Below are 25,445 nucleotides of genomic sequence, written 5' to 3' on the forward strand. Positions count from 1 at the left end.
GCGTCAGATCATAAGGGAGTGTAACTCCACTTATAACTCCCCACTGTGGCCGGTGCTGAAACCCAATGGTAAATGGCGTCTGACCATTGACTACCGGCAGCTGAATAAACAGGTTCCTTTGTCACGATGGCCAATGATCTACCTAGATCAGGAGTTAGCCAAGGTGACAACAGCGAAATATTTCACCACAGTGGATGTGGCCAATGGGTTCTGGACCCTTAAGGTAGAACCAACAGACCAGTACAAACTGGCCTTTTCCTTTGGAAACAGGCAGTTCACCTGGAATCGATGCCCCTTTGGGTATTCCAACTCCCCAGCGGAGTTCAACATATTTCTGCACAAAGCCATGAGTGATGCAGCCGCCAGGGGCAACCTGGTCTATGTGGACGATATTCTGATGAGGAGTCAGACCTGGGAAGAACACATGGCCGAGATCAGGCATGTGTTGACCCAGCTCTCCTGTGCAGGGGCCAAACTGTCCCTGGCTAAGGGACAGTGGTGTAGGACCCAAGTGGAGTACGTGGGACTGTTGGTTGGAGCCCAAGGCATACAGCCACAGTCCAGCAGAGTCCAAGCTATCCAGAATATGAAGTCGCCCACTAACCTGTCTGAACTGCGCAGCTTTCTGGGAGTATGTAATTATTCCCAGCAGTTCATTGAGGATTACGCTGAAATAGCAAGGCCCCTCCACAAGCTGTTGCAGAAAGACGTGCCCTTTGAGTGGGGGCCTTCCCCAGAACAGGCTGTGATGGAGCTGAAGCGCAGACTCGGTAGTGCGCCGAGCTTGGCCTACCCTGACAAAAATAAGGTCTTCTACCTTGAAGCAGGGTTCTCAGAGCACTGCCTTGGGGCTGCTCTGAGTCAGGAATATAACCAAGAGTGAAGGGTGGTGGCATATGCCAGTCGAGCCCTGAGCCCAGTGGAGCAAAAGTTCTTGGACTGCGAGAAGGCCCTGTTGTCTACGGTCTGGTCGGTAGAACACTTCCGTAGTTATGTTGGGGGACAAAAGATCATCATCGAAACCTGCCACCAACCTGTGACATTCCTGCATAGCCAGAGACTGAAAGCGGGCAGGGTGTCAAATAGCAGGATTGTGGCATGAATGATGGCCCTACAAGGCTATGAGATAGAGGTACGTTATGCACAGAGCAAGAAAATGTACCTGGGACAGGGCCTGGCTTTGGGCCAAGTGTGTCACGGCTGTGACACTGACATGGAAGCTCCAGAAACAATTCCCGCTGCTGAGCTACCGAACAATCATCGGTACTACGATGAGAACGTGGGCCAGGGCTTACCCATGGCCTATGTTGACGGTTGCTCTTTTCGCCACGAACAGCAGGTGCTAGCAGGGGTAGGAGTAGTCTGGCAAGACAATACTCCCTGTGGGCCGACCCGCTATAAGCTAGGACCAAAGACTAGTCAGTATGCGGAAGTAGCTGGGGTGCTGATCACCCTCCAGCAGGCCCTGACACATGGCCTTAAACAGTTTGTCATCTGTAGTGACTCGAACTACGCCCGACATAGCTTCGTGTCTCACGTTCCGTATTGGAAGGGTAACGGCATGAAAAATGCCCGGGGCAAGGAAGTAAAGAACAAAGAGTTGTTCCTGGCCAGTGACAAGCTCACGACCGAGGCTGGAATGATGGTTTACTGGAGGAAGGTGAAGGGACACTCCCAGGTGAAGGGACCCGACAAAGACGGGAATGATGAGGCCGACCGGTTGGCCAAATCTGGCGCCTTAGAGGGTGAACCCTGGCAGTTCCAGCAGGAATGGCTACCCCCAGAATTCGTGGCTGAGGTCAAGGCGGTCACCCGAAGCAGGGCTAGACAGGATGTCGGAGCTGACCCTCAATCTGTAGTGCTTGGGTCACAGGGTTTTAACACCGATCTTGCGGAAATGCAGAAACAGGACCCAGCAATTGGGCAAATGTATCAGCATATCGCTGACCCAGTGCGTCAACCTCTTTCGGAGCAGGTGCTGAGCCAGTCTCTGGAGCTGAAGGAGCTGGCAGAGGTGAAAGACAACCTAAAAATTATAAAGGGGTTGTTGGTTTGTGTACCAGTTGCACAAGGTGTCCCAAAGTGGGTAGTTCCCCACTGTCATCGGGGGGTCATGATCCAACACGCTCATGACGAACCCTGTGGGGGTCACCGGGGAATCAAGGCTACATACGACACTATCCAGCAGGTGGCATTCTGGCCTCACATGGGCCAAGACATCGCCGCGTATGTAAAGGGGTGTCTGACGTGTAGCCAGTTCCAACCATCACGGCCCTTGCACCGTGCACCACTCCAGAAAAAGGGCATGACATTCACCTGGTCCAATCTTCAAATGGATTGGGTGGGGCCGCTGGTGAGGTCATCCAGAGGGAACAAATATTTCCTCACTGTTACGTGTGCATTCACAAAATGGATTGAGTGCCTCCCAGCACCCAACGACACGGCAGAGACAACTGCAGTGCTGTTGATGAACCATGTGTTCAGTCGATGGGGATTCCCCCTGACCGTGGTCTCGGATCGGGGAACCCATTTCACAGCTACAGTAATGGCAACCCTGTGGAATATGCTTGGGGTCAAGACCCAGTTGCATATCTCCTACCACCCTCAATCCTCGGGCCAGGCAGAAAGGGCAAACCGAACGGTGGTTAGTATGCTCAAAAAGTTTGTCTCCAACAGCAGTAGGGACTGAGACATTAAGCTGCCCCTGGTTCTGATGGCCATCCGAGGTAAGCCCCATTGCTCTACGGGGGTCCCACCTTTTGAGATGATGACAGGTCGGAAGATGACTCTTCCCCTACACTGTCTTTATGGGGTGGAGGACCTGAGCACGACGGGGGCTGCTACGGCCCATCAGTATGTGTCAGACCTGCGAGCACATCTGCAGGCAACCTTTGCTTTTGCCCAGAACAATCTGGGAAGGAGTGTAGAGGGTAGGAAAGCATACTATGACCGAAAGGCAGTTAACCAGGAACTCCAAGTAGGAGACAAGGTCCTGTACTTCCAATTTGCCAAACCCACAGGGGTGGCCCGGAAGTTCTTACCCAGTTGGACAGGACCCCACGAGATTGTCGATAAGGTATCACCGGTAGCTTATCGAATTCAGATTGAGAAGGGAAGGCAATCTCTGGTCTACAAGTGGGTGCATCGCAACCACCTCCGGTTGTATCGCCCACCTCAAATGGCGCCGGAGAACACAGAATAGGGTTAAACATCCAAACCCGATCAAAGAGGGGGGTGCCCCTTTGTAGCTGCAGGTAGTTAGGTACTGTACTGTAGGTCCTGCTAGGAAAATATATTCAAAATTATAGTGGAACTGTACCATGTGCCTCATCTATGTTCCAGAATGGGAATCCTAAAACTGCCAGGGCTGGTCCTGACAGTACTGTGGATCGCCTCGACACAGCCCCTTGAAGTTGTGGAACCTGGTCCTCCTACCGGCATAGTCCTGCAGGAAACCATAGTCCTCTCCATGGAAATCTTTATGGTACAATCTTTTTTTTTTCTTATAAAATATACTTTATTCCGAAAAAAAACACATCTCAAAGGGAAACGTCTCACACGATAACACTCCACAAAATTAAAACATCGGCGGAACGGCGGTGATTGTCCGTTATCAATCCTTGCAAGGGTGGGCGGATTTGCGCTATTATGAGAGTCCCTCCAAACCCTACCGCTTGCTGTAAACCATTAATCCCTGTACAGGGTCCATAGGCCTTTCCAGTGCTCCTTTGCCGTGGGGAAACCCCATTTAGCAACGTCGCGCTTCATCCTCCTCCTGAGGTCCGCCAGGATCCTCTCTTCCAGCTCCCTCGCTCCCCACTTGTTGTTGTGCCGGATGAGATTGTTTCTCGCGTCCCACAGGCCTTTCTTTGTGAGGGACAGCAGCAGCCACATCAGGAACTGCGTCCCCCTGTCCAGTCCGGTAGGTGCCAGCCCCAGCAGAATGTACTGGTAGCTGAGCACCGCATTCGTTTCCAGGAGTTGCATTATGTTGTCCATTCTGCCCCACACCGCCTTGGCGAAGGGGCAGTTCCTTCACTTTATTAAGATACTGAAGAAAGATGTGGAGACGGGGGTTTGAATTTAATCCTTTCTGTAGGGGGTTTAGACTTTCAAGTCACAAACTGGGGTTTATGGCAGGAAAGGGGGGTTAACTGATAAGGATTGCAGATGCAAGCTAGGAACCCCCCTGGGTGTAATGTTAAACTGACCATTTGTCCAGAACATCGTAAACTGGCCAAATACCATGAACCCCCCTCTTTACCATCAGACCGAGTGACGTCAGAAACGGAGAAGAAAACACTATATAACCCAAAAGTTTGTAACAGTACGGGGAACAATACTTCGGTTTTGTTGTTTCTTGCGGGAAACAAGACTTTGGCTTTATTGTTCCTTGCATGCAATAAACTCATCTGTTTTACTTCATCTCGGGATCAAGAACCTTATTTCTTCTGTTACAACAAATTTGGCGTAGTCGGCGGATGCTCCAGAAGGCGCAGAACTTCCCATCGGCAGGAGAGATGGTCAGCGCGCACATAACTAAGAGGTAAGGACTCCTCTTTTATTTAAAAGTCCCGACTCTCTCTGACCGATTGGGAAATCTCTGCTCCCTGCGAGAATCGCCCGAGATGACGGAGTAAACGTGAGTTTCTGAATTCCTCTGGCCCGGGGAAGACACCGGTGTATGTAATGGGTTGTTTGCTGTAAGCCCAGAATTTGGTCTGGCAGGGGTTCCGCGGTATTGTGTACAGGCGTTCGAAGCTGGTTTATGCCTTAATTGCGCGTGGAGTTTTTGAACGGGTTTTGGACCCTTACCGTGAAGTTCAGGACTGGTGTGGGCCTTAATTGCGCCCGGAGTTCTGAAGGTCAGAACTGGTTTGGGCCTTAATTGCGCCCGGAGTTCTGAGGCTCAGGATCGGTGTGGGCCTTAATTGCCAGATTAAGGCCTTAAATGGCCTTAATCAGCCATGCACTCTGGTTTCTTTTCATCTCGTACAAATCTTTCGCCTTTTACTAAAGATTTCCGTGGAGAGGAGCATGAATGAGTTCCATGCAATTTTTGTGCTTCCCTGCCTTCGGGTGGGTCGCAGCTGGGTTGGTCAAAGAGAGAAAACAAGCACGTTCGCAATCGCTCTTGTAATGGTGATTGTGGCCGTCTGCTCCGCGAGTTCTCGGTCTCCGGCCGTCTGATTGGCGTTCTTTTCTTTGGGGGGCGGGAAGTGTCCGGCCGCAGGGGATCTTGGGACCTCGCTTTGCATAGCGGCTTCCCAGAGTGCGTCGTTTCCGGCACAGTGTGGCCGGGTGTTTTCCGAGTTATCGCACGGATTGGGCACGGCCGCAAGCTGAGAGCCGCAGGCGATGAGCCCGGAGCTGAACGGGCCCCACTGGCTAGTTTGTAAGGCCAGGTGCATTGCCAACCACGACCGGCAGCGCAGAGGCTTTGAAGGCGGCCTGGGCTCCTGCAGCTCTGCAGCCACGCACTCTGGTTTCTCTTCATCTCGTACAAATCTTTTGCCTTTTACTAAAGATTTCCGTGGAGAGGAGCATGAATGAGTTCTATGCAATTTTTGCGCTTCCCTGCTTTCGGGTGGGGTACGGCTGGGCTGGTCAAAGAGAGAAAACAAAAACATTCACAATTGCTCTTGTTATGGCGATTGTGGCTGTCTGCTCCGCGAGTCCTCGGTCTCTGGCCGTCTGATTGGCGCTCTTTTCTTTGGGGGGTGGGAAGTGTCCGGCCGCAGGGGATCTTGGGACCTCACTTTGCATAGCGGCTTCCCAGAGTGCGTCGTTTCCGGCACAGTGTGGCCGGGTGTTTTCCGAGTTATCGCACGGATTGGGCACGCTCGCAAGCCGTAAGCCGCAGGCGATGAGCCCGGAGCTGAACAGGCCCCACTGGCTCGTTTGTAAGGCCAGGTGCATTGCCAACCACGACCGGCAGGGCAGAGGCCTTGAAGGCGGCCTGGGCTCCTGCAGCTGTGCAGCCACGCACTCTGGTTTTTCTTCATCTCGTACAAATCTTTCGCCTTTTACTAAAGATTTCCGTGGAGAGGAGCATGAATGAGTTCCCTGCAATTTTTGTGCTTTCCTGCTTTCGGGTGGCGGGCAGCTGGGCTGGTCAAAGAGAGAAAACAAGCACGTTCGCAATCGCTCTTGTAATGGTGATTGTGGCCGTCTGCTCCGCGAGTCCTCGGTCTCCGGCCGTCTGATTGGCGCTCTTTTCTTTGGGGGGCGGGAAGTGTCCGGCCGCAGGGGATCTTGGGACCTCGCTTTGCATAGCGGCTTCCCAGAGTGCGTCGTTTCCGGCACAGTGTGGCTGGGTGTTTTCCGACTTATCGCACGGATTGGGCACGGCCGCAAGCTGAGAGCCGCAGGCGATGAGCCCGGAGCTGAACGGGCCCCACTGGCTAGTTTGTAAGGCCAGGTGCATTGCCAACCATGACCGGCAGCGCAGAGGCTTTGAAGGCGGCCTGGGCTCCTGCAGCTGTGCAGCCACGCACTCTGGTTTCTCTTCATCTCGTACGAGTCTTTCGCCTTTTACTAAAGATTTCCGTGGAGAGGAGCATGAATGAGTTCCATGCAATTTTTGTGCTTTTCTGTCTTCGGGTGGGTCGCAGCTGGGTTGGTCAAAGAGAGAAAACAAGCACGTTTGCAATCGCTCTTGTAATGGTGATTGTGGCCGTCTGCTCAGCGAGTTCTCGGTCTCCGGCCGTCTGATTGGCGTTCTTTTCTTTGGGGGGCGGGAAGTGTCCGGCCGCAGGGGATCTTGGGACCTTGCCTGCATAGCGGCTTCCCAGAGTGCGTCGTTTCCGGCACAGTGTGGCCGGGTGTTTTCCGAGTTATCGCACGGATTGGGCACGCTCGCAAGCCGTGAGCCGCAGGCGATGAGCCCGGAGCTGAACGGGCCCCATTGGCTCGTTTGTAAGGCCAGGTGTATTGCCAACCACGACCGGCAGGGCAGAGGCCTTGAAGGCGGCCTGGGCTCCTGCAGCTGTGCAGCCACGCACTCTGGTTTCTCTTCATCTCGTACAAATCTTTCGCCTTTTACTAAAGATTTCCGTGGAGAGGAGCATGAATGAGTTCCATGCAATTTTTGTGCTTCTCTGCTTTCGGGTGGGTCGCAGCTGGGTTGGTCAAAGAGAGAAACCAAGCACGTTCGCAATCGCTCTTGTAATGGTGATTGTGGTCGTCTGCTCCGCGAGTCCTCGGTCTCCGGCCGTCTGATTGGCGTGCTTTTCTTTGGGGGGCGGGAAGTGTCCGGCCGGTGGGGATCTTGGGACCTTGCCTGCATAGCGGCTTCCCAGAGTGCGTCGTTTCCGGCACAGTGTGGCCGGGTGTTTTCCGAGTTATCGCACGGATTGGGCACGCTCGCAAGCCGTGAGCCGCAGGCGATGAGCCCGGAGCTGAACGGGCCCCACTGGCTCGTTTGTAAGGCCAGGTGTATTGCCAACCACGACCGGCAGGGCAGAGGCCTTGAAGGCGGCCTGGGCTTGCGTGATCGGATCAACTAAATGCTGTGGTGTTACTTTTTGTCAATGAAAAAATAAACTCTTTTCGTTTACAAAGACGGTTACAAAGAATGTGGACCAGGGTAATACTTTGAGCTTACAGCTTGTCCAAGGTCATTCATTATTAATACTCTTAGTAATATCTTCAGTAAAGACTTTGATGCATAAAATATTCCTGCATATTTAAAATATTTATGATAAAGGTGGTAGGTTGTGTACTTTTGTCCAACAGAACAATCTTGCTTTTATAAAATATACCGCCTTTTTAATGTTTAATGATTAACATGCTGTAATACACTGTTTAAATTTAAAAGTCTAAAGAGTATACACCTTAAATTCTTAATTGAATAAAGATTGTCCCTCAGCAGTGATCAGGATTCAAAACTGACGTTTTCTGGTGACAGCTCAAATGCTGTACAGGAGAGGTTAACCTTTATTAGCTCCACCTGGCGATTTTACAAGGTGATTCCGGATACTATTAACATAATCTAATTTGCGTCCGGTATGATGCGGTATACTGCGACACTCCCACCGTGTTATACCGCAGCATACCCCGCTTGTTTTGAATGGCTGCATATGTATATAGACTCTATATATACATTTGGTGCATGCCACAATTTTGGATGGTGGTGGAGGAATAGGGATTTTCTCAACACGGCAGGGACTCCAGTTAAGAATGCTGGGTTTATCTCTGAACTATTAGAAGCTTTGCAGCTACTGACTGAAGTAGCTGTGGTAATGTGTAAATCACATAATAAAGAAATGTTTCCAGTAACTCGAGGGAACAACTTTGCAGATGCAACTGTCAGGTGAGCAATACTTGTAGAACAGTAGTCTGAGACCTCTGTGAAGCAGAGAAATGGACATGGTTAGAAAAGATTATGGGGCTGCAGGATGATGGGGTGTGGAGCTGACAGCACACCAGACGCCCTGCATGCCCTCACAGCCTAATGCCCTTTATAGCCCGACAAATGCACTCTGTTGGACACCCAGGTGGGAGTCAAATGGTGTGCCGGTTACCCAAAACTGGGTGAGAACCGGGTTTGAAGCAGTAACCACTTATGTGGTATCTAATGTGGATGTAATGTTTATCAAAGGAACTCAACTACAGTTCAGGTGCGGGTGCAACAGCTCAAAAGGCCTGCTCCTGAGGAACCTTTCAAACCTGGGAAATTGAAAATTGTAAAGGGAAACCTGGGCTCTTATAATCTGTTTTCCCGGTGGGTTGCTGCCACTGCCTCTGTGTCTACCAAACACTTGATAACAGAGATAAGCCCTCGGTGGGCACTGCCCTGCCCCTTGTATTATGATCAAGGAACACACTTCACAGGGAAGGTGTGTCAGGCTGTGGCTGCATTGTTCGGAGTGAGATGGACTGAGATCACCCTCAGTCTGCTGGAACAGTGGAATGAAGGAACAGATCTCTGAAAGATCGACTAGACATCAGACTGAAGGAACGCCATGGGATGCGGGCTGGATCAAACAGAACTGTGTAACAGCCTGTTTGATATCATCACGGCCCAATCAATGAAACTTCCTGGGGGGACGAATTTAGCTGGACGAATGGATTGTTGAATTTGCTAATTCTCTATTGTAGTATTGTAGGTTGCTAGGACTTAGCAAAGCACTATGATGAAGAAAAATATATATCATAATTATAATCCAGACGATTGGGGCATTGGTGCATGGCTACAGTCTGTGCTAGGAACATTGAGAGGGTCTCTGGTTCAATACATATTTGTGGGTCTGGTATTATTCGTTATGATCATATCGTTAATATCCTGTTTGAAAAACATGTGGACTAAAGCTGCTGCTTCTGTGCTAATTGTACGCCCTGAAGGGATCATGAAGGTCAAAAAATGATTTCATGGGAAAGGTTCTCTTATCTAGTGGCAGAACCTGATGGGTAGAACAATATAGCTTTAAGGGGGGTTACCCTTGGGAGTGATTCCCCTAGATGCAAATGATTATTGTGGTTTGTTTGTTCATAATAAGATGTTTTGCAGGAACGGAACAAAGAGAAATTTTACAACTTCAGCTAGAATTGTTCTGCAAAACGTCACAGCTGAGGCAGGGGAACAATGTGTAGATTTTTCTAAGAGTTATTACCCAGTTGTTGACCAATCTGTTGACCAATGTTGACCAAAAAAGCCTAAGATTATGCTGGGCTCCAGCCCACAGGGATTTACCTGTGCTGTAAGAACTAATGAGTGAATAAGGAGACTGGATTCTGGTGAAAGACTTCAGGAAAAAGAAATGGTGTTCACTCAGGTGGAGGGGGCTGTACCAGGTGCTGCTGACCACTGCCACTGCTGTGAAGGTCACAGAAATGGTGCCCTGGATTCATGCTTCCCACTGTAAAAAGGTCACAAACGAACTGAGCAAAGCGCAGGAGTGATGTCTCCACAAGGACAGATGGGGATAACCTGCTTGGGACTGATGTGCACAGCCCTTTTCCTTTTTATGTAGAAGCCTGTCACCACCCCAAAAGAGGAAGAATCTAAACACGAAGCCTCTTTGTATACAAACTGGCTGAATGAAACTGATAATGAGGGGGATATGAGTAATTTGTGGTATAAATTTATAAATCATACTGTAAAGTTAAAGAAATTTAATGCATCTTGTTATATATGTGCTTTAATGCCTCATTCTACAGCCTCACCCATGCGACTTTTTATGAAATGTACTCTTTTATTAATATCACGTTAGAAGGCTTAGACGCTATCAAACAAGAATTAAGGGGAGTTAGATTAATGGCACTTCAGAACAGGTTCGTGCTGGACCTTCAAAATGCAGCATCTGGAGGAGTCTATGCTTTAGTAGGAGACTCCTGTTGTACATATATTCCAGCTAATGACTATGATTACGGAAATCTTACGCTCGCTATTCAGCATTTGAAAGAACTAAAAGACAAGGTGAATAAAGAGAGAGGCATAAAAGATACACCGGCTTTTCTCTCCTGGTTAGAATCACTGTTTGGGCCAGGGGGAATGTTTTTCTTTTAAGTTACTAACACCGATTATAGGGGCTGTGATACTTGTCTTCCTGTTTTTATGTTGCTGTATGACATGTATTATTCCAATGCTTCGAAATATGGAAATATGGTACCTAGGGGGATAAACTGTTCATCCTTCCAGTCTGGAGAATTGGCAGCTGTCTGACGTCAGTAAGTGATCCCTAAAAAATTAATAGTTCCATGACAGTGAGCATCACCAGAAAATCAATTTCAATGCATTAAAACTCTTGTTATCCTTCTGATCATTGAAGTGTCATTGCCCCAGCACTGTATACTCTTACTTTTGACGCCTGTCTGAAGTTGGATCCATTTCTAAGAATGGTGACTCACATATCCTCATGCTCAACTTTGGCTCAACCACACAAACTATGAAGTTAATCATCTGCTTTTGCTCCAAGATTTATGTTACTAGGCTCTCTCCTGGGGATCCTCGTGTTCAAACATTGCCCTTATTGTGGATGATCCATGACAGAATTCAGGGAATTCAGAATTCTGATACCTCAGCTCAGATTCTGACTGGGCAGACTGTCATTGCCTGGTGTGAATGTGTGCATATCTGTTTTTGTGCATGTTCTGTGGCCTGTTGTACAGTACATCACAAATGAAAGGGAAATGGAAAACTAAAATAAGACTCAAGTGTTTTATCTTTCATTAACAGTGTTTCATTAGTATCTGTGCTAGATCCTGTCATCCACTGCTTACCACGACAGGCTCTAGCACAGGATAGCAGCTAATACATTTAACAATCTCACTGCACAATGTTGTATATTCAAGGGCTGATCTTCTGTACTTTTTCTTTCACTTTTCATTTCCTAGAAACTCAGTCCTGCCAGGAATAATCTGAGAACAAAATCAATCTGAGTGAAAATCTAAGCAGAGGAAGATTGTTTTACAGAGTCAACAAGGTCTAATTCAAGGTCAAAAAATGATTTCATGGGAAAGGTTCTCTTATCTAGTGGCAGAACCTGATGGGTAGAACAATATAGCTTTAAGGGGGGTTACCCTTGGGAGTGATTCCCCTAGATGCAAATGATTATTGTGGTTTGTTTGTTCATAATAAGATGTTTTGCAGGAACGGAACAAAGAGAAATTTTACAACTTCAGCTAGAATTGTTCTGCAAAACGTCACAGCTGAGGCAGGGGAACAATGTGTAGATTTTTCTAAGAGTTATTACCCAGTTGTTGACCAATCTGTTGACCAATGTTGACCAAAAAAGCCTAAGATTATGCTGGGCTCCAGCCCACAGGGATTTACCTGTGCTGTAAGAACTAATGAGTGAATAAGGAGACTGGATTCTGGTGAAAGACTTCAGGAAAAAGAAATGGTGTTCACTCAGGTGGAGGGGGCTGTACCAGGTGCTGCTGACCACTGCCACTGCTGTGAAGGTCACAGAAATGGTGCCCTGGATTCATGCTTCCCACTGTAAAAAGGTCACAAACGAACTGAGCAAAGCGCAGGAGTGATGTCTCCACAAGGACAGATGGGGATAACCTGCTTGGGACTGATGTGCACAGCCCTTTTCCTTTTTATGTAGAAGCCTGTCACCACCCCAAAAGAGGAAGAATCTAAACACGAAGCCTCTTTGTATACAAACTGGCTGAATGAAACTGATAATGAGGGGGATATGAGTAATTTGTGGTATAAATTTATAAATCATAATGTAAAGTTAAAGAAATTTAATGCATCTTGTTATATATGTGCTTTAATGCCTCATTCTACAGCCTCACCCATGCGACTTTTTATGAAATGTACTCTTTTATTAATATCACGTTAGAAGGCTTAGACGCTATCAAACAAGAATTAAGGGGAGTTAGATTAATGGCACTTCAGAACAGGTTCGTGCTGGACCTTCAAAATGCAGCATCTGGAGGAGTCTATGCTTTAGTAGGAGACTCCTGTTGTACATATATTCCAGCTAATGACTATGATTACGGAAATCTTACGCTCGCTATTCAGCATTTGAAAGAACTAAAAGACAAGGTGAATAAAGAGAGAGGCATAAAAGATACACCGGCTTTTCTCTCCTGGTTAGAATCACTGTTTGGGCCAGGGGGAATGTTTTTCTTTTAAGTTACTAACACCGATTATAGGGGCTGTGATACTTGTCTTCCTGTTTTTATGTTGCTGTATGACATGTATTATTCCAATGCTTCGAAATATGGAAATATGGTACCTAGGGGGATAAACTGTTCATCCTTCCAGTCTGGAGAATTGGCAGCTGTCTGACGTCAGTAAGTGATCCTTAAAAAATTAATAGTTCCATGACAGTGTGCATCACCAGAAAATCAATTTCAATGCATTAAAACTCTTGTTATCCTTCTGATCATTGAAGTGTCATTGCCCCAGCACTGTATACTCTTACTTTTGACGCCTGTCTGAAGTTGGATCCATTTCTAAGAATGGTGACTCACATATCCTCATGCTCAACTTTGGCTCAACCACACAAACTATGAAGTTAATCATCTGCTTTTGTTCCAAGATTTATGTTACTAGGCTCTCTCCTGGGGATCCTCGTGTTCAAATATTGCCCTTATTGTGGATGATCCATGACAGAATTCAGGGAATTCAGAATTCTGATACCTCAGCTCAGATTCTGACTGGGCAGACTGTCATTGCCTGGTGTGAATGTGTGCATATCTGTTTTTGTGCATGTTCTGTGGCCTGTTGTACAGTACATCACAAATGAAAGGGAAATGGAAAACTAAAATAAGACTCAAGTGTTTTATCTTTCATTAACAGTGTTTCATTAGTATCTGTGCTAGATCCTGTCATCCACTGCTTACCACGACAGGCTCTAGCACAGGATAGCAGCTAATACATTTAACAATCTCACTGCACAATGTTGTATATTCAAGGGCTGATCTTCTGTACTTTTTCTTTCACTTTTCATTTCCTAGAAACTCAGTCCTGCCAGGAATAATCTGAGAACAAAATCAATCTGAGTGAAAATCTAAGCAGAGGAAGATTGTTTTACAGAGTCAACAAGGTCTAATTCAAGGTCATCAGCACTAACAACATTCTCTCTGGAGACAGGCGATAAGAAAATTGAAAGTGTGTATTGTTACACAACAGCAGAGACTATGAGTTATGCTATCATGAGAGTGGTGATGGATTTTTTTCATTGCTTAGTTTTACAGGTTCTGTACATTTGAACATTCAAAGTGACTAAAGTAAAGGAGTTTTCCCTTTTTACCACATAATTCCCAAAGATCAACACTAATAGAAAGCCTAATTCCAGCCAAGATTCAATTACTGTCTCTCAGGCATCCCAGCAGTGGATTTCATGACTTCAGACAGCCATCTTTATCAGTGGAGAACTCAATGCTCTGAGGTTTACTGGCAGAGTCTCACACTGGGTAATATGTTGGTAAATAATGTCCTATGGAATTCTACTATTGATAAATTCTACTATGGAACTGCGATGTGTCCTGAAAAAATCTTCTATGATAGTGGTACAGTCCATCACACCCCACCTACAGCCTTTAAAAGAGAAAAAAACAAATTCTGATATTATGGTGGAAAAAGAGCCCTGGAATCTTTGTAGAAGGACAAAAGACGGAAAGAACGGGCAGTGTAACCATGGCGAAGAGAAGGGAAATATTGGAGAGAGCTTTTTTCATACACTTTTTATCATTGTTTTTCCAGCCCAACAATGATCAACAAATATGGACAGGCGTCCTGTGCCAAATCCAATCTACCTTTCTTCCAAGCATACAGGAATGTCAGTGAATTAAATATTGACATATGAAAATTCCCAAAAATATGCAATCACACATATGCAGTTTGAGCAAACATAAGACAATACCCAAGTACCACAAACTACCAGGCATCATTAGCAGTTCAGGTGGGGAGCTGTGTCAGCATGCGTAGGCTGCAAAGGAACAAGTAATAGGTCTATTCCATGCTTAAAAGAGAAGAAAGAAAACACAACATTTCAGCCGTGGAGCCCTCACACCTGAAGAAGGCTCCACGGCCGAAACGTTGTGTTTTCTTTCTTCTCTTTTCATCCAGTGTCATTAGCCAGTTCCTGTCAAAATAAAATAGAAATGGATAACATTCTAGAGAGAGTTTGAAATACCAAGGTACAATTTAAACCATATTTCTTCCACTACAACCACAATATTTTGGAGAGATCGCTGAGCCTAACTGTTCTGGCATGCCCGTTAGCCTCCGTCCTGCTTCACCAATGAATGCAACGGGGCACATTCTGAGGGAGATGCGGTCAATCAGGTTGCAGGAAAACCACGCTATGCTTTTTTTTGAGATCCTGAAAAGGACAGAGGGGCCATGTATATGTGTGCAGCTGGATATGTAATTGCAGGTGGCGTTGCAAATTCTGCTGAAGCCCCACTGCCTGGTGTGGACGGTAGCTGTGCATGTTGCAGCAGAATTGTGCATGTGAGATCAAGGGGGCATGTCATGTGTTTGAGCACTTCACTCCCTTCCGGAAGCACGTGATTCCCTGAGTCCCAAAAATTTGTAAGTTCTTTGGATGACCTGTGGACCGATCTTTCACGATGAAGAATTCCTTAAGAAGAATAGATCTCGGCCCACCATCCCAATGCCTCCATCTCAAAACAGCAACCTCCCACTGCCCTTAGTCTGCAAGGCAGTCCTTTCAAGTGCGATGATGACGCCGGGACCTTCGTTGCCTATTGTACGAGCTGAACTTTTGTGCTCATCAATTCAACGCTCTTTCCATCAACTCATCTTGTCTTTGACGCTTCGTGTTTTGTGCTCCTTTGACTATCGGCATATCGGGTGACTGCAAACACTGAAGTTCTTGCTTACGGAGTGTGGAACAGTGTTTTCAAGTGATCGCTGTTCTGTCATGTTGACGCCGAGTGAATCTTTCTTTGGCAACATGGGCAGGCTGACAGCAGCGCGAGCTAAAGTAATGGCAAATTTCTTGACTTATTTCTGAATGTGAATGTTCTTTAGAAAAGGGATGCGGCGTTGCTTCTCCCCCGTGTAAAGGTCACGCATTCCAGACGTGGTTATGAGCGAACAGTTGCCGCAAGTGTTTGAAAAGAGCAAGAGAGGAAGCAGCCCTGCCCCGTGTGAGGATCAAACTCAGGACCTTCAGACGATGAAACTGACGCGCTACCAACTACGCCAACGAGGCCAGCTGCAGTACACAGCCGGAAAGTTTGCCTCATATGGATTTCAGTCGCCCGTTCCCTAATCTTTAGACGCCCTCTGCTGGATGTTGCATTTGCCTTTTGATCTCACCGATACTTTTTTGGTCTGTTTCTGTTGCGAGTCTGTTTTTCAGATCTCACCTAGCACAAGTCTCTCTGGCTGAAGTGGCCTCTCTGCTTCAGCATCGTGCCCTCACTCAGCCATTAAAAACGTCACTCGGACTTCTGACATGCTGACATGAAATGTCAAGAGAGAGTGGCGGAGACGCTTAAGGCAGAGAGAAGATGAAGAGGGGGCGTGGCTGCGAAATGATTGACAGCTGCAATCAGCTTTAGATGGGGAAGTGTACTACTAATAGCAGTGTAGAGCTCTCTGTGGTGGAGTTCAAGCGCATGTTCTATGGGCCAGTGGCGTAATGGATAACGCGTCTGACTTCGGATCAGAAGATTGTAGGTTCGAGTCCTACCTGGCTTGCGAGGCTTTTAAACCTCTCAGGTTCCTCGGTAACAGGTTGCCGTCATGTATATGAACTATAGAAAAGCATTTGCCACAACCCGTAAATTAGCACGCAAGTGTGGGCTAGTGAACACAGAACTGTATGGAGATCATCTCCAGTTCCGAGCTCAATTGCAATGAAAAAACATGCAGAACAGAACTGGAGAGCAGCTGAATTTGTGCTCAGTAGGGTGGGGAGGACTCAGCATTCCTATTGTTCTAATTGGCATGAACTGCAGGGGATCTGAATCAGAACATGTCAGTTAGTTCGATCATTGCGTCAATATGTAGGCCACGTTAATACAGAATTATTACTTTGTCTGTCTCGTCTTTGTATATAGCTGAATGTCCCTGACAATTTCATGTTAGTTTTTAAGAACGACATTGGTGCTAATATATACATATATAGCATATAAGGAACACGTAAAAGTTTAGTCCATGCTGAAAAGATAAGAAAACCGCCACAACGTTTCATCTTGGAATAAATCTTTACTTGTTGTTTTGCAGCCTACCCATTCTGACCTAACTCCTCCCTTGAAATTCCCTAACAGATAAGGGTACGTAACGGCTCATGCGATGCTCAGTTGCAATTTGTCCCAAAACAAACAAGAACAGCAGCTGAGGGTTTGAGTTTGAACATGCACTGTATTAAAGCAGCTTTTATTTCCATTGATAAATGCTAGATATTCCTACAGAGATTCTCCAGGTGAGTAAGCGATTCCTGTTTCTGTTTCTATTTCTGTTTCATATATATATATACAGTATATATATATATGTTACATGTGTCTCTGCAATAGTATAAATGTGTTATACACTATCAGGGGCTGCTTTTTTGTGCACCTCATCTACAACAAGGGTTTTTTTTTTTCATTTATGTTTGTGGACCTTCACCATTTGAGGAAGTGAGTTAGATAAGAAAGTTACAGGTATGGTGAGCAATGACTGACAAAGGCACGTACTGCGTATTCCTTACAGAAGTGTAAGCAATTTGTTCTAAAAAACACCGGCTTAAGTCCAACATCGTTAGCAATCTTATTACTTAAACAGAATTAACATCAATAAACTGTAAGGTGCTGGTACATGCGAGTAGATTTGATCTTCTATTAAACAAAAATGCAATTACAGCTCTAAATAGGTCAACCTAGACTTCTGTAACAGATCTGTTCAGGTCATCGCTGTTCCTCTGACCTTGTGATTCTTTGGAATTTTAAAAGTGTATTTCGCTTGCCTTTCATGTGGTCTGTGTACAAGTCACTGTGGCGTATGCGGTCCTACACAGCCTTGCTATAGACGTGATGAGCCTCCGCTATGTTGCAATGGAGAACAGGTTCAGTACGGAGCTGCCGAGAAAATTCAGCTGGAAAGCTCGTTGCAGAAAAGCATCGGTATCTGTGTCCAGCGGCAAAGCGTCCTTCGTGGGTGCTGAAGAACCGATTTCACAGGCTGCGGGTCCAGGCGATTTAGAGTGTTAAAGGTCCCAGCGAAAACGAAACGGCGCTGGTCCTTTTACACGCACGCAAACAAATGCAAAGGACGCCGTAGTCGGCAGGATTTGAACCTGCGCGGGGAGACCCCAACGGATTTCAAGTCCGTCACCTTAACCAATCGGGCACGACTACAGCGAACGCCGCGGCCGCTGCCTTCTTGCTACAATCGAACAGGGAGTGCGAGGCGGCGGCGGCAGCTGAGGCAACTTTTTTCAAGTTCGCTCTCCGTTTAAGAAACCTTTTACGCCATACGTGCAAGCACACACACACACACACCTCAGAGGACTTAAGGGTGGCTTCAAGTTGGAATGATAAAATCTCCCCGTTCGGACATGAAAACAGAACGTTCTTAGACAGAAAGCAATCAACAACGGAGACATGTGGACGACGATTTTAGTCACTGCACTTTGAATAGCATTTTTACTCCAGTTACAGGAGATGCACCAATGGCCCTTGACCTACGCTCTTACCAATGCCTTGAACATTCAAACAAAACAGCCCTCAAGTCCTGCGGTTTAATATAACGCTGTTACGTGTCGAGGCAGTATTTGACTCTGTCCTACCGTTGAGACACGGGGCGTATATGGAAACGAACACATGCTACGGATCGTCTCTAATCGGTCCCTACAGCTGGAAGGCTCCTTGAAGCGTGCACCCCCATCATTCATCTTTGCGCATCTGTGAAAGGTAGACTCTTGAGCAATGTTTGAGCCAGCTCTAAGGCAACTAGTGCTATTGGACAGACACCTCTGGAAGATCCTAAGAGTCTCTTAACACCACTTCCAGCAGCAAGCTTAATTGTTCGCTGGAGGTCTCCCATCCAGGTACTGACCAGGCAAAGAATCACCAGTACATTGAATGAGGAAGTTAATCCTGAAATCCAATTACATATCTCAAGGTAAGACAAATCCATAAGAACATGTCTTAGTATTACTTCGTTTACATTAGTATGGCACTGAGTTGGAGCTCCTCTTTAAGCTGTGGTTTAGTTTTGCATTCATGTGTTTCTAGAGCAGTGATTTATGGGGGTGGGTGGGTCTTTCACAGAGGCTCAGGACAAATCCCCCGCCTGAAAGTCTAATGTGTGCGTTCAGACAGTCACAGGTCAAGAGCCAGGCAGGAGGACAATGGACAGAAGAGCCAACGAACTAAAAATAAAAGAACAGATATGAAAAAGCCACCATCTTTTTCTTTTTGACATTTTCCGACTTTCATGCAAGCCAGGACAAAGTTGCTCAGAGCTACTTGTGGATTCAAATACTCTATCGAGTGCTTTGATGAGTTTTTGCAATTTGATTGTCGTCCTGTCAGCCTGTTTCTGTTTTTTTTTTTCAATCTAGGGATGGAAAGTATGAGGGAAATGATGGAGCAATCAATAACCGCTCCGGAAAAATGGCAGAAAGAAATGGTCCGTCACTAAGGACATTTGTGAAGCAGAGGAGTGACATCACCACAAAGGCGACACATTCTGCTGATGGTTTTGGTGAATAATGATTGAGGCGTGTAGCGGCGAGGCTTAATAATAAGAAAGAATTAAGTGTTCTGAGCCTTCCCAAAAGAGGCCCCATCTCACCCTCCATCTCTGTGGTGCAGCCACAGAGAAACCATTCATGCAAGATGTTTTCTTTTGATAAGGACAGCTCCCAAAGGGGGATGCACTTAGCTAAGCCTGGCTATCATGATCAATGGTCATCCATTGGTGCCTATCTGTCTAGGGAGTGCGAGTTGGACATCTGGATTGCATTACTAAGTGTCAGGACTAAGTGACTCATATCTCACCTTGATCAACCAATCAGGGACTGGTAGGGCCGAGTAACCCACGTGGGACTCTGATGCCCATGGAACTTTCAGCCAATCAATGAGCTGAAGTTCCTCCAGGTAAAAACAGGCAACACAGAGAGCCTGAGAGATTCAGATTCAGATTCAGATTCAGATTCAGATTCAACAAGTTTCAGATTGAGATTCAGAAGGGATTCTGGAGAGGATTCTGTGGACTGTTCTAAAGGGAATTCAAAGGAGAATTCCAGGGCAGGACGGCCCAGGAGCAGAAGGCTCCCAAGGGCAGGACATTCTCGCAGCGCGCCTCCTGACCATCCTGAGACTCAGCCCCGGACAACCACGGAACGGCCAGTGTGTCCGAGTGCCAGAACTTTCCTTTGTTCTAAGAGTCTAGAGTGGAGGTTGCCAGAGAGTAACCAGCAGCAGGCCTCGTGAACAGGTCGGAACTGTGGACAGCTGAATCACTATTCAGAACTAGCTCTTCATCGGGAAGAACCGGTCCTCTTCCTGACTTGCTGGGACCCACAGTCATCTTTTCTCCTGTGCACAAACTTTGCTAGTTAAAGCCAACAGTGAGCATCAGCAGCGCACCGTCGCAAGCCGCACAGCACAGCCTGGCACGGAGCCAGAGAGCGCGGATTGGACAGCAACAGCCTGCAACTGTTTCTTTGTGCCCGCAGGAGATCTGAATCCCCAAAGATTGGATGAGTATTCAACTTCAATGCATTACAGCTCGAGAATTCAATTGTTATCCCAACCAGTTGATATCAATTTAATTCCTAAGAGTTATGTACTTGTTTTGAGTATCTAATGTAGAAGTTGTAACCAAGTTCACTTTACGAAACGGTCTAAATGAATGATATACTGAACGTATGTCCTCTTGATATGTGTAACACTTTGTAACTGATTGAATATATACCTTTTGTATTCTGATAACCCTCTCGATAAGATCTGTTAGGTTTACATGCATATTCTATGTATTAATAAATGTATCCTCGTGTATTAGTACCTGTGTGTGCGCGTTGTTTGAGTTATGTCGCATGGTTGGACTCTAAAGCCATCAAAAGAATCAACTTTGTGATTTACTGCTACAATTAATAATTGTTTCAGTAAATGCCCAAACCCTACAGAACTGGTGCCTTCAGAGAGCCACTATGATTACATATTTGGCGTCCCTGAACCGGCTTTATCTACATTTATTTGGCGTCCCTGGCACGGGCGTGGCAAGACTGAAATGAGTCAACCAAGCGGAATAATTCAATATAAAACGCCGCGGGTTTCATACACGACAATACAGTGTGCTGAAAGCCGAAAGGAAAAAAAGTTCCCCTTGCTCTTTAAGCAGTGCTTGATCGTTTTGTGATCTTTTGCAATCTACCAGGTTGATTGCATACTTGATCTTGTGGTTTTCTGTGGTAAAACTGTGATTTCGTACTTATAAGTAATACTCTTTAAGTTTAACGATGGTTGCTAAAAGGTCTGAATTCGAGTCGCTATTAAGCACTCTCTCTAGCAGCGACAGATCTGACCACGATCTCTTCCATATCTCCGTCAGCGGAGAAGCTAGGAGAATAAACCTCCATTCTCTGAGAGAGCTAGCGAAGGACATAGAGAGATTTGACCCCGCAGTGTCAGAGAATAATATCGAGAGTTATATTCAAGACCTCAGGTATAACCTGCAGTACCTGCCAAACGCCACAGAACAGGAGAAAGTGTTTCTGGTTAGAAAAACTACCAGCAGAGCTGTACATGAGTGGATGGCTAGGCAGATGAAAGAAGTCTGTAATGATTTTGAGCAGCTTTGTCAAGCACTTATCGAAGAATACAGTGCGTTTATTGACCCGACTGCTGCGATAGCCGCCGCTCTTAACATTAAGCACGAGAGAGCAGAGTCCCCTCGCGAATATTACGAGAGACTTAGACGAACTTATTTTGCAGGGCGAAATGATGAGGGTTGCGAAGAGAACACACATTTCAAGGGTTTATTCATTGCGAATCTCCACCCGTCAGTCAGAAAGATGATCTTAATGCATACAGATGCACAGACCATGAAAATGACTGATATCAAGAGATTCGTGCAGAAAGCCTGGGAGTATGATGTCCAAAGTCGCTCTGAGCAAAAAGTTGCTAAAGCGACTGCGTTCCCCGTCAGAGCCAGCAGGGTTAATTCTCCCCTGCTCGAAGGAGCACAGGCTCCTGAGCTGGCTAAGCCCCGTTCCAAAGCACTCACACAGGACCGCACCCAGCGTCCTAAGTGCCATGAGAACACCGGGGGAAGGAAAGGGCTAGAAAAGGCTGAACAAAAGGATTCAGTAGCCGCCCGCCTGGCCAGGCTTGAACAAGCTTTATTAGGACAGGGACAACCGCTCCCCAAGGCTGCCGGAAGCGTGAATGAGCTGATACTCTCCAATGGAGGAGGCAGAGACCCGCCCCCTCTCCCTCCCTCAGTCTATCTGATTGAGCGGAAGGGTTCCTGCCTGGATAAGGTCAGCCACTCCCAAGTGAGTGCTGACTCCACCCCTGAAGTCACAGGGCAGGCAGTAAAACGCAGAGGAAAAGCAAGAAGCTTTTACTTCAAGGCTGCCATGGGAGATGTCTTACCCAGTGAGACACTGATTGACACTGAGGTTGAAAGGTGTTTGATGTCACACGGCAAGCTCAAACGGGTAGAAAAAGAAAAGGGCATGCGACTCAGAGAGGAACCTTTGGTGAATCACCAGAAAGGCAAAGTGTGGAAACAGGTCAAGGCTCCTAAGCCTTCTGTACAGAAGGAAAGGGGGGCCAAGAGGCAGACTGTGCTCACACAGTGCCCACCGAACACAGAAGCCTATGTGGAGATTCCTTCTGTTCCCTCTGGACAAGAAATAAAAATATTTTCTTGTTCCCCCAATATACAGGGAAGTCGTGTCCCGGCCAAGGTCCCAACAGCCTCCATGCCACAGGAGCGGTGCTCCAAGCAGCCGCCTGATCCACCAGGTAAAGCACACCCCTTTTACATCCCTAAAGAGGAGCAGATCTCCCCACCTGGCGATGAGAAGGAGCTTTCCCTGTGCACCCTGGCACCCAAGAGGGGTCAGGACCACCACCCCGCAGTGGTGGAAGGGATCCAGATGGCAGGAGAGCAGGTTGGTGATGTAGCCCTCACTCTTAGCCCTGAGAGGTCCTCTATTAGTGAGGATCTGCTTGAGCAGCTGTCACAGGGCCACCGCCAGGTGCCCCTGGTGCAACATTCACAGGTTAGACAGGAGGTCCAGCTGGACGCTGAGACTACTGCACTGTGGAAACACCTGATCCCAGATGCTGATTCCCTCTGCTGTGACCCAGGGAACCTGCAGTCAGGTAACATTATTTCTCACAACTACCAGGTAGTGAGTGAGACTGACCTGATTGTTCCTGCCTCAACGGCAGGGTTGCCAGCACACCCAGTCCCCCAGAAGGGACAGGGAATGAAAGCCGAGCCGGTTTTCTTACAGCCACCAGCTCAGTCTGTCAGTTTGAGTCTGACCAACAGTGGTTCAGCCAGACTGGAGCTGGATGGTAAAGTCACCCGCCTGCCAGTGCAGGACATCGCAAAGAGGGATGTCAGAATCCCCGCCTGCACTGACATGGGCCTGGTGAGTGATAGTGAGTTCAAAGACAGTGAACTAGCTATCCCACTGCTGGGGCAGCTCCCTGAACCCCTAGCGAGGGAAGGGGGGAGCGAGCAGGTGTCCTACACCTACCCCCAGCGAACGATTGTAAACATGCCGATAGAGGGATTCCTCAATCAGGAAGTGTGCAGGGTGGACCTGAACAGTGAGAATGGGGTAACAATCCCAGATCACTCAGGTGCTCCAGATGACCACTCAGCCGAGGCTCAGGCATGCTCCACCGCTGCACCGCTCCCTGCAGGGTTCCTAGAGCACAGGCATGAACAAATCGAAAAAGCAGATGCCCTGGAAACGGAGGAGCAGCATCAGCCGCTGTGTCAGATCTCCCCAGATTTCCAGGATGTTGGTGCCCAAGATGCCACAGGGCATACTGAGAAAGACACCATGTACACGCTGCACCAGCTTAGAAAGGCAACAGTCACTCAGAAGGAGATGACTGGGATCAGCCATCCGAAAAGACTTTTGGGAGGACTGATTGCTGCCACCACTGTTGCACGTTTGCTTTTTCTGGTAGGTTTGTGTGCTACTGGCACTCTCACCCTGACTGCCCCAAGAAGGCAGGTGTCAGAGATGCCAGAGGGTAGTGACAGACTGTATCAACAGCAGCAAAAGTTGGAAAGCTTAGGGGAAACCCTACAGGCAACTTCCTATGCAACAGGGTTAAACCTTATTCCCCAACCAGTGGACATGATTGTTGGTGTTATACAGTGGGTTTATGCTTGTGTGCAACAGGCCAGAATGTTGACACAAGACCTGTTAAGGGAGTTTAGTGCCACTGTAGCCAGTCTAACCACGGCACAATTCCCAACCCACTTGATTCCACTCTTCTCAGTAGAGGAGCATGTGACATTAACCTCATCGTTCATAGCTCACCCAGAAGGCAATCCAAGATTGAATTCGGTTCCAAATCTTGAGATGGGTATGGCTACCAAAGCTATCCATTGGCTGTGTCTAAACGATTCACCAATGAAGGGTGTAAAGCTACTAACGAGCAGAGGGAGGTTAATGAACCCCATGAAGAGCAGGTGGGAAGTAAATGGCTGGTCAGCACACCACATTTAACTGACACTATGACTTGTGACAGGCAAGATACAGCTACCGCAATGCAGCTACCTAATCAAACAGTTTTCCTGCAAGTTCCCGAGGAGGCCACAGTGCTCTTGAACTTAACACTGTACTGTCTAGAACCAGACAACATAAGACCAAACTTGAGGTCATGGATGCCTTCAGGTGCCACACTATTGAATTGGATAGAAATCCAAGAAACAGTAAGCCCTGAAGAGGTACAGGTAGTTAGTTTGCTTTAATGGAACAAACCTCCAAACCACCCTAGCAGATACCCAACACAGGTGTTGTGGTTTATCGGGGGCTGGGAACAGGAACTGTTGTTATTGTAACACTACTGCCAGGTAGCTGGATCATGACTGACAGTGTACTCTGAATGATGTACTCTCACATCAAGATGTACTCTGGGTAGCATGAATGAGTCAAAGGTAGCATGCCAAAAGAAAGGAAGTTACTTCTTCCCAAATATCTACCACAGAGGTATCAGATATTGACAGTGAACTTCCTGATGTGTAATTCCTAGACTTAGATAATGTCTCCTACCGTGTTTATACATACTCCAGATGTTATTCATCCTGTTTGTATCCAATGCTGGTTCCGGTATGAATTCTCGAGGAGTAATGTAGACATTTAAGGTTAATGTTCTAATGGCAAGGGACATCACTTAACTCTGTTTTGTTTTGAAGGCAACAATGCCTCGGGACCTCGTGACCTTCAAAAAGGGGGGATATGTAGCGGCGAGGCTTAATAATAAGAAAGAATTAAGTGTTCTGAGCCTTCCCAAAAGAGGCCCCATCTCACCCTCCATCTCTGTGGTGCAGCCACAGAGAAACCATTCATGCAAGATGTTTTCTTTTGATAAGGACAGCTCCCAAAGGGGGATGCACTTAGCTAAGCCTGGCTATCATGATCAATGGTCATCCATTGGTGCCTATCTGTCTAGGGAGTGCGAGTTGGACATCTGGATTGCATTACTAAGTGTCAGGACTAAGTGACTCATATCTCACCTTGATCAACCAATCAGGGACTGGTAGGGCCGAGTAACCCACGTGGGACTCTGATGCCCATGGAACTTTCAGCCAATCAATGAGCTGAAGTTCCTCCAGGTAAAAACAGGCAACACAGAGAGCCTGAGAGATTCAGATTCAGATTCAGATTCAGATTCAGATTCAGATTCAACAAGTTTCAGATTGAGATTCAGAAGGGATTCTGGAGAGGATTCTGTGGACTGTTCTAAAGGGAATTCAAAGGAGAATTCCAGGGCAGGACGGCCCAGGAGCAGAAGGCTCCCAAGGGCAGGACATT

General features: G+C 47.1%; 7 non-coding genes across 7 annotated transcripts; 6 read left to right on the plus strand and 1 right to left on the minus strand.

The window, feature by feature from the left end:
- The first annotated feature begins 4,969 nt into the window (after positions 1–4,969).
- On the plus strand, positions 4,970–5,083 carry LOC138230942 (U5 spliceosomal RNA). Its single transcript, XR_011186530.1, has one exon. It is a non-coding gene; the product is annotated as a U5 spliceosomal RNA (small nuclear RNA).
- Positions 5,084–5,477: 394 nt separating this feature from the next.
- On the plus strand, positions 5,478–5,594 carry LOC138230899 (U5 spliceosomal RNA). The gene has a single exon (XR_011186487.1). It is a non-coding gene; the product is annotated as a U5 spliceosomal RNA (small nuclear RNA).
- A 391-nt stretch (positions 5,595–5,985) lies between these two features.
- Positions 5,986–6,100, plus strand: LOC138230938 (U5 spliceosomal RNA). The gene has a single exon (XR_011186526.1). It is a non-coding gene; the product is annotated as a U5 spliceosomal RNA (small nuclear RNA).
- A 393-nt stretch (positions 6,101–6,493) lies between these two features.
- Positions 6,494–6,607, plus strand: LOC138230955 (U5 spliceosomal RNA). Its single transcript, XR_011186543.1, has one exon. It is a non-coding gene; the product is annotated as a U5 spliceosomal RNA (small nuclear RNA).
- Positions 6,608–7,000: 393 nt separating this feature from the next.
- LOC138230914 (U5 spliceosomal RNA) lies at positions 7,001–7,116 on the plus strand. The gene has a single exon (XR_011186502.1). It is a non-coding gene; the product is annotated as a U5 spliceosomal RNA (small nuclear RNA).
- Positions 7,117–16,065: 8,949 nt separating this feature from the next.
- trnar-ucg (transfer RNA arginine (anticodon UCG)) lies at positions 16,066–16,138 on the plus strand. The gene has a single exon. It is a non-coding gene; the product is annotated as a tRNA-Arg (tRNA).
- A 1,558-nt stretch (positions 16,139–17,696) lies between these two features.
- trnas-uga (transfer RNA serine (anticodon UGA)) lies at positions 17,697–17,778 on the minus strand. Its single transcript has one exon. It is a non-coding gene; the product is annotated as a tRNA-Ser (tRNA).
- Positions 17,779–25,445: the final 7,667 nt, after the last annotated feature.

This window comes from Lepisosteus oculatus, unplaced genomic scaffold, assembly GCF_040954835.1.
Source record: "Lepisosteus oculatus isolate fLepOcu1 unplaced genomic scaffold, fLepOcu1.hap2 HAP2_SCAFFOLD_52, whole genome shotgun sequence".
In the NCBI taxonomy this organism is placed as follows: domain Eukaryota; kingdom Metazoa; phylum Chordata; class Actinopteri; order Semionotiformes; family Lepisosteidae; genus Lepisosteus; species Lepisosteus oculatus.